Source organism: Neofelis nebulosa, chromosome 1 (genome assembly GCF_028018385.1).
Source record: "Neofelis nebulosa isolate mNeoNeb1 chromosome 1, mNeoNeb1.pri, whole genome shotgun sequence".
NCBI lineage: Eukaryota > Metazoa > Chordata > Mammalia > Carnivora > Felidae > Neofelis > Neofelis nebulosa.
In genome coordinates, this window is record NC_080782.1 from 72,432,534 (window position 1) to 72,443,102 (window position 10,569).

Here is a 10,569-nt window from a genome sequence, read left to right on the forward strand (position 1 = left end):
AATCTCTTCTTATTTCACTTTCAAAACTGTGCTCTTTATGACATCCATAGTCCTAAGTACAGTCAGGGTTGCTCTGACAAATCAGGCCGGCTGGGCAAGCTCTGCAAGGAAGGGAAGAATTCATAGATAGGGAAAGATCATTCAGGGTCAAGGGTTCCTCTCATTCACAGCTGAATATCAGGGAATTCTTGCAAGAAATGTGCCTTTTTCCCCCTGAAGCATTTACATTTCAAGTGGAACTTCCAGAAGACTTTCACAGTTTCAAGAAAATTTTTTTATTTAAAAATTTTATTTTTGACAGATAATATATAATACATTCAGATGGCTCAAAATAAAAAAAAATACACACCAAGAAAATTTGTATATATTCTGTATCACCTCCTCCAACCTCCTGTAAGTAAATACTTTTACAAGGCTCTTATATAAAATCAATCTTTAATGACAAAATTTCAGGTGCCAATAGCTGCTGGGAAAATATTTGAAGACCGAGAATGCTCTCTTCAAATTATACACTTTTATAGCGTTATGGCCATTGATTCCAACTATTACAGAATGGTCTTGAAATTGAGAAAGAAACATTGAGAAGTTGTCTCAACCCTGCACCCCACGAAAGACCAACCACTTGATTTCCATACAAAGTAAAATAGCTTAAGCTTTTTGTTGCTGAGATAAACATCCAAACATTAACTCATAGCAAATTTTAATTCTGAGTAATTTTAATCATTGTAACAAAGATTTACATATTTATCTTATCCCTTCTCTTCACACATATTTCCTATCCTTCTGCGGGTATCCAAGAACAAACATGCTATAGCGATCATATAGGTAATAATATCACAGCCCTGCTGTGTTTCCCCAGTGTGAATGCAATCAGCTGCACCAGACTTCCTACATTTCTTTCCTATAGATTTTCCTATTACTTTTCTCCAAGGCAACAGCTCCAGAAATTTAACCCCTCTTTTATAGAGAAAAACCAATTTGATTTGAATATAAAACTCTGAATAAATTTAGTCTTAAAGACATATTTGATATTATCTTTTCTTTGAATTTCATTTCTTGTGATAGTTTCATTCAAAATTATAAGTAGTAAAAAACGAAAATGAAGCTCTGGATGTTAAATACTAACCATGTGTTTGGGATGGTTGGAGGGGAAGTCAGGATCTTGGGGCTTTTGGATCTGTACGACAACAGATGTAAAGATCAAAAAGGGAAAATTAGGAGTATGAATGTAGGGAAAATACTTTGAAGTGTAAGTGTTTTTTACCAGAGGAAACCAATTTTCCCAATTTACTCACATAACGCTGGGATGAATAAACCCTCGGCATACATGAGCTGATGCTGAGACACTGGTAAACAGACTAACAGATGGGAGAGCGTGCTGTTAGTTTTCTGCCTTCTCATTCTCTTTTACTCTATGAGGAGAATACAAAACAATAAAACGAAACAATGAACAAACAAAAACAAAAACAGGGTTTGGGAGCATTACTTGGGACTACTCAGAATTATGAGTAAAAGGATAAATGGGGCATTTTGAGTAACTGAGGCATACGGTCATGTAATCAGCATTTCTAAATCTCTATGCTTGTTCATGTTCTAAGTATATGATGCAAGTACATTTTATGAGATATTATCCTTTCCGTCTGAATAAAGACATTTAAATTCATTTACGGTTTGGCCCATATGACTATTGCCCAAAATGTTAGCAATTTTGTTAGTGCCCTTATTTATAATGAGTAATAATAACTATTTGGAGATCTTCAAAGGTTGCCTGACCTAAGAAACCCTAGGGAGTCCCAGGGCAAGAGCATCATGTGGTTTTTAGAGCCCTTTGCTTTTCATTTTTTATTTTTTTAAGATGTTTCAGGATCATCTGTTTCCGCTGGCTTTTCATGAACGGCTGGACAACTTTGCCTCTTCCTTTGGTATATGTGTTCTGATGATCTCAATGAACAACATGTTGGACTCTTGTGAATTTGCTTCCATATGGAACAAGTTAGCAGCTATTTAATTTCTAAAAATGTTTATGAAGTCCACAGCCCATTGTTATTTTTAGAGAGGCTTGTTCAGATCTTTGCCAGACAGTTATTTCAAGACTCCAGAGATTCTTTATGAAACTTCCCCAGAAAACACACCACATTAAAGCTATACCGAGTTACTGTAAAGATTAAAATAAAAGTATTGATTCCTTGGCTTATTCACATTAATTCTCTTCTAATAGGAGTTAGTTTGCATTTGGCCACATGACAAAGATAATTTTTTTAAATGAGAAGATCTGTCTATAAGCTTACTTGGTTTATAATCAATGAGTGAACTGTATTCATAATTGACCAAGCAATGTACATGACAGTTTTAGGAATCTTGCAAGTTCATAGATAACCTTAAGAAAACAAAGGTGATTTAAATTTATCGTTTCTTAGCATGTAAACTGAACCTTAGAGGCAGTATTTCACTTACGTTGTTTCCAGGTTTCCAATATCATGGTCCTTAGGTGATTTAATTTTTCTTCTTGGCCTATTAGCTCAGAGTTGCCCATTCATTCAAGGATTTGGCACTCTTTAGTATTCAGCCTTCATCACTCCTTCCGAACGTTTCTTGGGGTTGAATGTTGAACACTCACAAAAGCTGAGAGGTATTTAAATGTGAAAATGAAGTCTTATAATTAGATTTTTTAATCAAGGATGCAAAACACTGTTTCTTGTTCTCAATGAAATTTAGGGGATGAAGGTGAGAAAATGTAAAAGTAAATGCATCTGTTTCTGACTGTTGGAAAATCTGCATCTCTTTTAAATTGTTCTTATTTGATAATGTTCTTCTCATTACATGATGACTTAGAAGTAGCTGTAAGGGAATATGTGAATTACACAAATGCCAGGCTGGTGGCATTAGGGAATTGCTTATCTTTGGGTGGCAACTTAGGGTAAAACAATTGTGGAAAAAGGAAAAGCCCTGAGAAAGGAAGTGGGAAAGGAAAATGATTCATGTAAGGAACTATAATGTGGCTCCTGATAATTTTGGAGTTTTAGGGACTTTAATAATTTTTTATACACAGTGCCTGGTGTGGAAGACATCATAGGCAAAATAGTAAAATGCAAGCTCTTTTTTTTTCTTTTTAAAGCTGGTAAGGATTCAATGAAGATTTTTTTTTCTTAGAACATTAATTTTAAAATAAAATGAATTTGTCAGTCTCAGGAACCAGTCTCTCTAAGATGAAAAATAATTTTGTTTTGATTTATGCATTTAATATTTCACACTGGAAATGTAAAACTACAGCAGTTATTTTATAGTGACTGAGATCAGGAAATATGGAGGTAATTCATTATATTTATTATTTTCCTTTATAAAACTATAAATCAATGTTATTGAAAATTAAATGTATGGTCTACTGTGAGGGCATTTTTGAGGTATAACAGTATTTTCCATAAAGCTTTCTAGGATCTGACAGAAACTTGAATTATTCATAAATGCCTTGGATTTTCCTTCAACCTAATCAAATTAATAAAACAATTTCAATTCCAAAAGCTATTAATGCTCTGTGGAAAAGAGCAAAAAGCATGAATTTATCTTCAGTTTCTTTCAGAATTTTGTATACTTCTGGGAATTACCAAGACCAAAAATGTAGATTAAAAAAAAGGGCAGAGTACTGAGTGTTATCACTATTACTTTGCTGTCTAAAAACAGTAGTGTGATAATTTTTGTTCTTTCATTGTCACTGTACTTCCAGGGTAGACTATTACTTGTAGTCCCCTGGGGGATCTTTTGAACTCTTTTCTTAAGGAAAAAAGTATAGACAGAGGCATTCTAGTTTTTAAGATTGATTACCATCCTGTATCCAAAATGTCTTGAAGACTCTTGTAAAATGGAATCATAACACGTGATGAGACAAATAGAAACAGCTATATAAAACAAATGTAGAAAGGAACAGAGGTGCTATGTCACTGGGTATAGGAGTTTAGTTGGTCACCGAACTGAATTGATTTGAAATTTTTTGGCATCTAAGGCAAGAGGGAAATAAGTTGATTACCTAACCTTTGTTGTCTAATCCAAAAGCAAGCATATACATTAGTCTATGGAGAAAAAACTTATTTCAGGATGTAAATTCAAAGTGATTTTTTTATGAGGGTCCTTGTATGCGGACTTTAATAATAAAGTAAACATTGTTTTCAACTCTAGGTTCATCTTATAAAAACATTGTTCAAGTTGACCCGTCTTGAATCAGTCCTTTTTGAAGGTTGAGGATATGCTATTAAGCCATTACTCAATGAAGGCATTCCTAAGGGGGCTCAGATAATAAAGTGTAAGTATTCTACTTGTTGCGGATCGGGCTTAATACAGGCATAGATCTGGGGGAAGCTAGAAAAGGAAGTGCTTTCAAATCCCCTGGGCAGTCTCTCTCAAATTTCAGATGCTTTAAGCAGGCCTTTAATAAGTGCTGGATCACAGTCAATTTCAGGATACAATTCTGAACCAGAAACCCATAGGCAGGAGTGAGGCACAACTGTTCTGTTATGAAAGTCCAGCTTACATTCTCACCCACTCAGAAAGCACCGCGTGCTTTAGCAAAGTCATGGGCAGCTACAATGCTTGAAGATAGGGCCAATGTGTTTTTCAGATCTTCCTATTTGCCTCGATGTTGTAACCATGGAGCTTGATGGATTAGAATTAGCTAGAAAATGTTCATTCCACCTGTGGAAAGTCCATTTTCTAAGCAGTCTTACATTTTGATAACCTTGCCAGCAAGAGTTAGCTGCAAAATACACAAAACATACCTAAATCTGTTGAATGGTTTTATTTGAAAATGTCTTTAAAATGTTAGAGGATGCCTACCAGATGTTACCAATTTTGATGTAAATGAGACCAAGTGGCCCCTTTTGATTTTTATGAACTGATGAGTCCACTGCTTAAGGCCTTTGCTTGTCTTATCAACAGAGAAAATTCAACTGTTTGGCTAACATAAAGAAGGACGTTTGGCATCTTGATTGCTATAGCAGGAGAGAATACGGTTTATTCCTTGAAGAGCTCTACCATATTGTGCAGGTAAAAAAAATAAAAGCAGTGAGGCTAGGATGCAGCACTCTTGTAGAGTCATGTCAGATTAGACAACTGCTTGCTATGATGCCTGTATGTCCACTCATACATGCAGAGTCTAATGGTCATACCAAGTTTGGACTGTTTGTCTCACAGGCTGAAGACAGAGAGGTGAGCTAATTGGAGGGGGTTAGTCAAGATACTGGAAGTTGAATAATGGTGCTAGAAATCAGTCTGTGGCTTAGAGCTTAAAGGGCATTGCTTAACAGATAAAGCTGCTGAAATCAAGAAAGCAAAGAGTATTCATTCATAAAAGTTGGCTACTCTGAAAGACCTCTAATTTTACAGGGAACAAACAGGGTAAGAATGAAGTGGAAATAGCTTTGGGGAAAAGAATGGGGTCTTTTAAAGTCATGAAAGTGATTTATCTAAGACTTTATCTTGAATACTGTTATTGGCTTCCATCAATTACATAAAATATGGAGACAGCTGTGTGAATTTAAATGGAGATTTATGCTCTATTAATTCTTTGTCAAAAGTCAAATCATAAATGACCATTTCTCAGGGTGCCTGAGTGGCTCAGTCGGTTAAGCGTCCGACTTTGACTTAGGTCATGATCTCGTGGCTCCTGAGTTCAAGCCCCACATAGGGCTCTCTGCTGTCAGCATAGAGTCCACTTTGGATCCTCTGTCTCCTTCTCTCTGCTCCTCCCCAGCTTGTTCTATTTAAAAATAAATAAATAAATAAATAACCATTTCTCTAAAGTTTCATTGTTTTTCCCCATGCCTGAATCCAAAACTTCTTCTTGAAAACTTATACTATGCATCTTAATGAAATACTCATGAATAAATATTTTCAATATGTTATATGATACATCTTATATATATATTATCTACAGTTACATACTCTGAAAAATTTTTTGAATATGGAAATAAAAGGAGGAAAGTGAAGAAAAAGAAGTGTGTTAGTTTCCTGGGGCTGCCATAATGAAGTACCACAAAGTAGGTGGCTTTAAACAATAGAAATTTGTTCTTTCACAGTTCTGGAAGCTAAAATCTGAAATCGAGGTGATGGTAGGACTATTCTCTCTACAGTTGCTAGGGGAAGATCCTACCTTGCCTCTTCTCACTCTTTGGAGGTCCTGGTGTTCCTTGGTTTGTGGCCACGTAACTCCAATCTCTGCCTTAGTCTTCACACGGTCATCTTCCTTTTGTCTCTCTCTCCTCTTCTTATAAAAATAGCAGTGATATTAGATTAAGGGCCCAACCTACTCCAGTAACACCTCATCTTAACCTGACTAATTACATCAGCAATCATTCTATTTCCAGAGAGGTCACATACTTAGGGACTGAGGGATAGGACTTCCACATACCTTTTTGCAGGATATAATTCAATCCACAACAAGGGTTATTCTGTTTTGTTTGTTTGGTGAGGGTGTCAGTCTTTATAGAATCAGGAGTCTTATAAAACCAGACCTTTGCTTTCCCAGTTAAAATAAAAGGCCAAGCCTGGGTTTACTTCTCTATTACCTATGACTTGAGCAGGAAAAGATAGAGGTTTGTTGAAGAATTGGTGAAATCACCCTTCTATCTTTACTTCACTGTGCTGTAATCTCCATATTCTCATCCACCCAGTTATGGGGTCCCACTCAGCAGTAATGATTTTGAAAATCAAAGTGTGTTTAAGGAAAAAGGAAACAACTTCAGCAGAGGTCGGAATACTAATTTGAAGAATAAAAATAAAATAAATAATGATATTAATTGATCATTAATGCTGATGTCCCTCAGATAGCCCAGAGGATGCCATTTATGGTATGAAGTTACAAAGAATCCATTTCACCAGCTATTTTCATCAAAGTTTCAAACATTTATCTCCACAGAAAGAGCCCATGGGAAAACAATTTTCTGATCTAAATTTTTTTTCTTTCCGTGGAAGGAGATGTGGATTCACTACTCATTAGTTTAATGACCTTGGGTAAATAAGTCCATTAATCTTTGAATTTTTTCTGCATTTGTAAAACAAGAATAGTAGTAACTTAACTATTAATTTAATAGGGCATTTAAATATAAAAGCCATTTATACACTGTAATGTTATATGTACAAATGTAAGAATTTATTTTTGGACAATGTCTTCATGGAGCCTTTAAGAGGCACTATGACATAGCAGTTATGAGAACAGGACCTGAGTAAGGCCATTGGGATAGAATTTTAATTCTATGATCTACTAAGGTGTGATCTTAATCTCTCATTGCCTCTGTTTACTTGTCTGTAAAATGAGGATGATGGCATTTATTTCCCAGGTTGTTAAGAAGATTATATAAATTAATAAAATAAATGTGAAGCAACTTTGATAGAGCTTGTTATGTAGTAAACACTCAATAAATGTAAACTGAGGATGATGATTACCATAAACTCTGGCATTCAGGTCTCCCCAGTGAGTGCTTGGAACATATACTATTTAGAAGACAATGAAATTGGTTCCAGAAATACAGGATGTTAGTTTATATATGCAACATTGCATAGCTACATGCACGTGTGTACGCAGGCGCGTGCACATCCACATCCACACACACACACACACACACACACACACACACACAGAGTCTATATAGGTAGCTATGGAGTTTGGAGGTTTGCAGGTGGTGAGGAGTGGAGAATGGAACCTGAAAAAGTTCACACAGGATTGGATAAAGATGAGGGTGTAGTGGCGACCTAAGGAGAGTAAAAAAGTATTGAAAACAGTCACTGTGATAAGTGATTAAGAAATTAAAGAACAAATAAAAGACTGCTTTAAAGAATTACAGGAATATTATGGGCCAGCCAAGACTGATCTCATGGTACTCCAGATATAGTACCAATCATTTTTGTGGGTGTTAGCACTGCCTTTTGGCTTAGCTTAACTGGAAGAGCACAATGGGAGAAGGAATAACCTTCCCATGGTGATTGTGAGCCTAAGGCTTTCAGCTTTAGAAGCAATAGATTTTTTTTTTAATGTTTTAATTTATTTTGAAGGAGAGAGAGCAAGCATAGTGAGGGAGGGGCAGAGAGAGAGAGGGGCAGAGATAAGCCCAAGCATAGAACCTGACTCGGGGCTCCATCTCAAAAACTGTGAGATCATGACCTAAGTGGATGTCAAGAGTCAGACGCTTAACCGACTGATCCAGCCAGGCACCCCTAAAACAATAGATGTTTTAGTTGAAACTGTCAAAAAATTTTTTTTGTTTTTTACTTTGAATCTCACACTTGATTTGTGAATCTTGTTGAGCTTAAGGGTTAATAATCACTTAATTAATGAGAAATGTGAAATGATTTAAACAGACATGTGTCAGGTAGGTCATTTTCTCTTGTAAGTGGGACATAAACCAGTTGAAACCAGATTATGCAGGGGCTTCTGGGTGGCTCAGTTGGTTAAACAGCAACCTTTGGCTCAGGTCATGATCTCACAGTTTGTGGGTCTGAGCCCCACATCAGGCTCTCTGCTGTCTGCATGGAGCCTGTTGGAAATACTCTGTCCCCCTTTCTCTCTGCCCCTCCCCCACTTGTTGTCTCTCTCTCTCTCTCTCTCTCTCTCTCACTCTCTCTCTTTCTCTCTCTCTCAAAAAGAAACAAATAAAAATTTACTTAAAAAAAGAAAAGAAAAAAAAGAAACCAGTTTATGCAAGGGGAAATGACCTAATTTAGTACCCAAATAATGCCAATGGTTTCTCTCCATCTCTTAACCTTTGCTTCTTCTCTGCTGTCTTCATTCTCAGTTTAGGCAGTGCCCAAAGGGCTGCATGGATTTCGTAGTCTTCGTCATTTCAGGATAAATCCAGCGGAAAAAGAGCTTTATCAGACAAATCTCAATTGCCCTGATTTAGCAGTTTTGGTCACATCTTATATTTGAACCTATGGCTGTGACCAGGAATGGAGGACATGCTGAGTGCCTCACCATGGGTTAGAGACTGAGATGGAAGGAAGGGTGGAATCCCAAATGAAATTTAGGATTGTTGAAGAGAGGAGGCTGGATGTTTGCGAAGCAAGTACTGAATACCCACTGAAGGCCAATGCATCTTAAACCGTTGCCCAAAATACCCTTGATATAACTAGGAGTTGAACTAACTATAAGAAAACTGTGTAGAATGGAAGCATATATTTTATTTGGGTTAAGTATAAGGAGATGATGTACCTTGAGTTCTTATTCTTTTTAATGTTTTTTTTTTCTAAATTTATTTTTGAGACAGAGACAGAGCATGAGCAGGAGAGGGGTAGAGAGAGAGGGAGACACAGAATCTGAAGCAGGCTCCAGGTTCCGAGCTGTCAGCACAATGCCTGACACGGGGCGCGAACTCATGGATTGTGAGATCATGACCTGAGCTGGAGTCCGACGCCCAACCCACTGAGCCACCCAGGCGACCCACCTTGAGTTATTACAAATAAAACTCTGTTAATTTCAGGCATCTAAGCTAGTGCTTTAGGTTGTTTAGATGAGGTAGTGAGTGGGGCTGTGACCATCTTTATTCTTTTTCATTGAAAAATTTGGATTCAAGCTAGTCACAGAATTGAAAGGCTAATTTAGATGAATGCTTCTTGTCTACAAAGCAACTAAAGTTTGTTGTCATTTTCTTTTTATTAAAATTCTTTTTAAGTTTATTTATTTATTTATTTATTTATTTATTTAATTTATTTTGAAAGAGAGAGTGTGCAAGTGGGGAAGGAGCAGAAAGACAGAGGGAGAGAGAAAATCCCAATCAGGCTCTGCACTGTCACCACAGAGCCCGATGTGGGGCTTGAACCTACAAACTGTGAGATCACGACCTGAGCCAAAGCCAGGCACTCAACCGACTCAGCCACCCAGGCACCCCAGTTGTTCTTTTCATTTTAATATGATAGAAATGTTTAAAATCCATTTTTCAAGTGGTTTAAACATTAAAACTGGCTTTGATTTTTTAACATATTTTTCATCCTTAAATTTATCTTATAGTGTTAATGCAACAGGAAGCAGATATTTATATTGAATTAAAAATTGGGCTTGACAGCTAAAAAGGAATAACTATGATTTAAATCAAAACAAAAGCTGTAGACATACACTTTGTGACTACAATCTTTATAGAGACTCACTTTAGTGACTAAACATTTTATAAACTGTAATCTTAAAAAGTGACTACAATTACATTTACATAAAATATAATGAACACAAAGAAAGAGTGTATAGTGCTGAATTTCCCACAGTATCCTAAAAACAAAGGGGATTTACTAAATTACTTTTCTTTAGAGAAAAAGTAACCTTAATGTAAAAATATTAGCTGGAAAAATGTTACAAAACCCTTAAAATTAGGCCAATGTAACTGGTTTTCCTAGTTCTTCCCTGCAAGGGAAAAACACCAGCAATATATTAAAATATATTTGAAGAAATCACAAAGCTAGATATTACATTGATCTATGAGGTGCTTCCAGCAAAAATATGTCCAAAAACACCATGGGAATCATCTATTAATACAATAGTTTATTTTGTGTTCTACAAATCTAAATGTTCCACTGTATTTTGATATGTTTATTTATATG

At 36.1% G+C, this 10,569-nt stretch overlaps 1 long non-coding RNA gene across 1 annotated transcript; it reads right to left on the minus strand.

Moving 5' to 3' along the window:
* Positions 1-287: 287 nt before the first annotated feature.
* On the minus strand, positions 288-7,152 carry LOC131509583 (uncharacterized). Its single transcript, XR_009260591.1, has 3 exons — positions 6,140-7,152; positions 2,455-2,622; positions 288-1,410 (listed from the first exon to the last, which is right to left on the minus strand). It is a non-coding gene; the product is annotated as an uncharacterized LOC131509583 (long non-coding RNA).
* Positions 7,153-10,569: the final 3,417 nt, after the last annotated feature.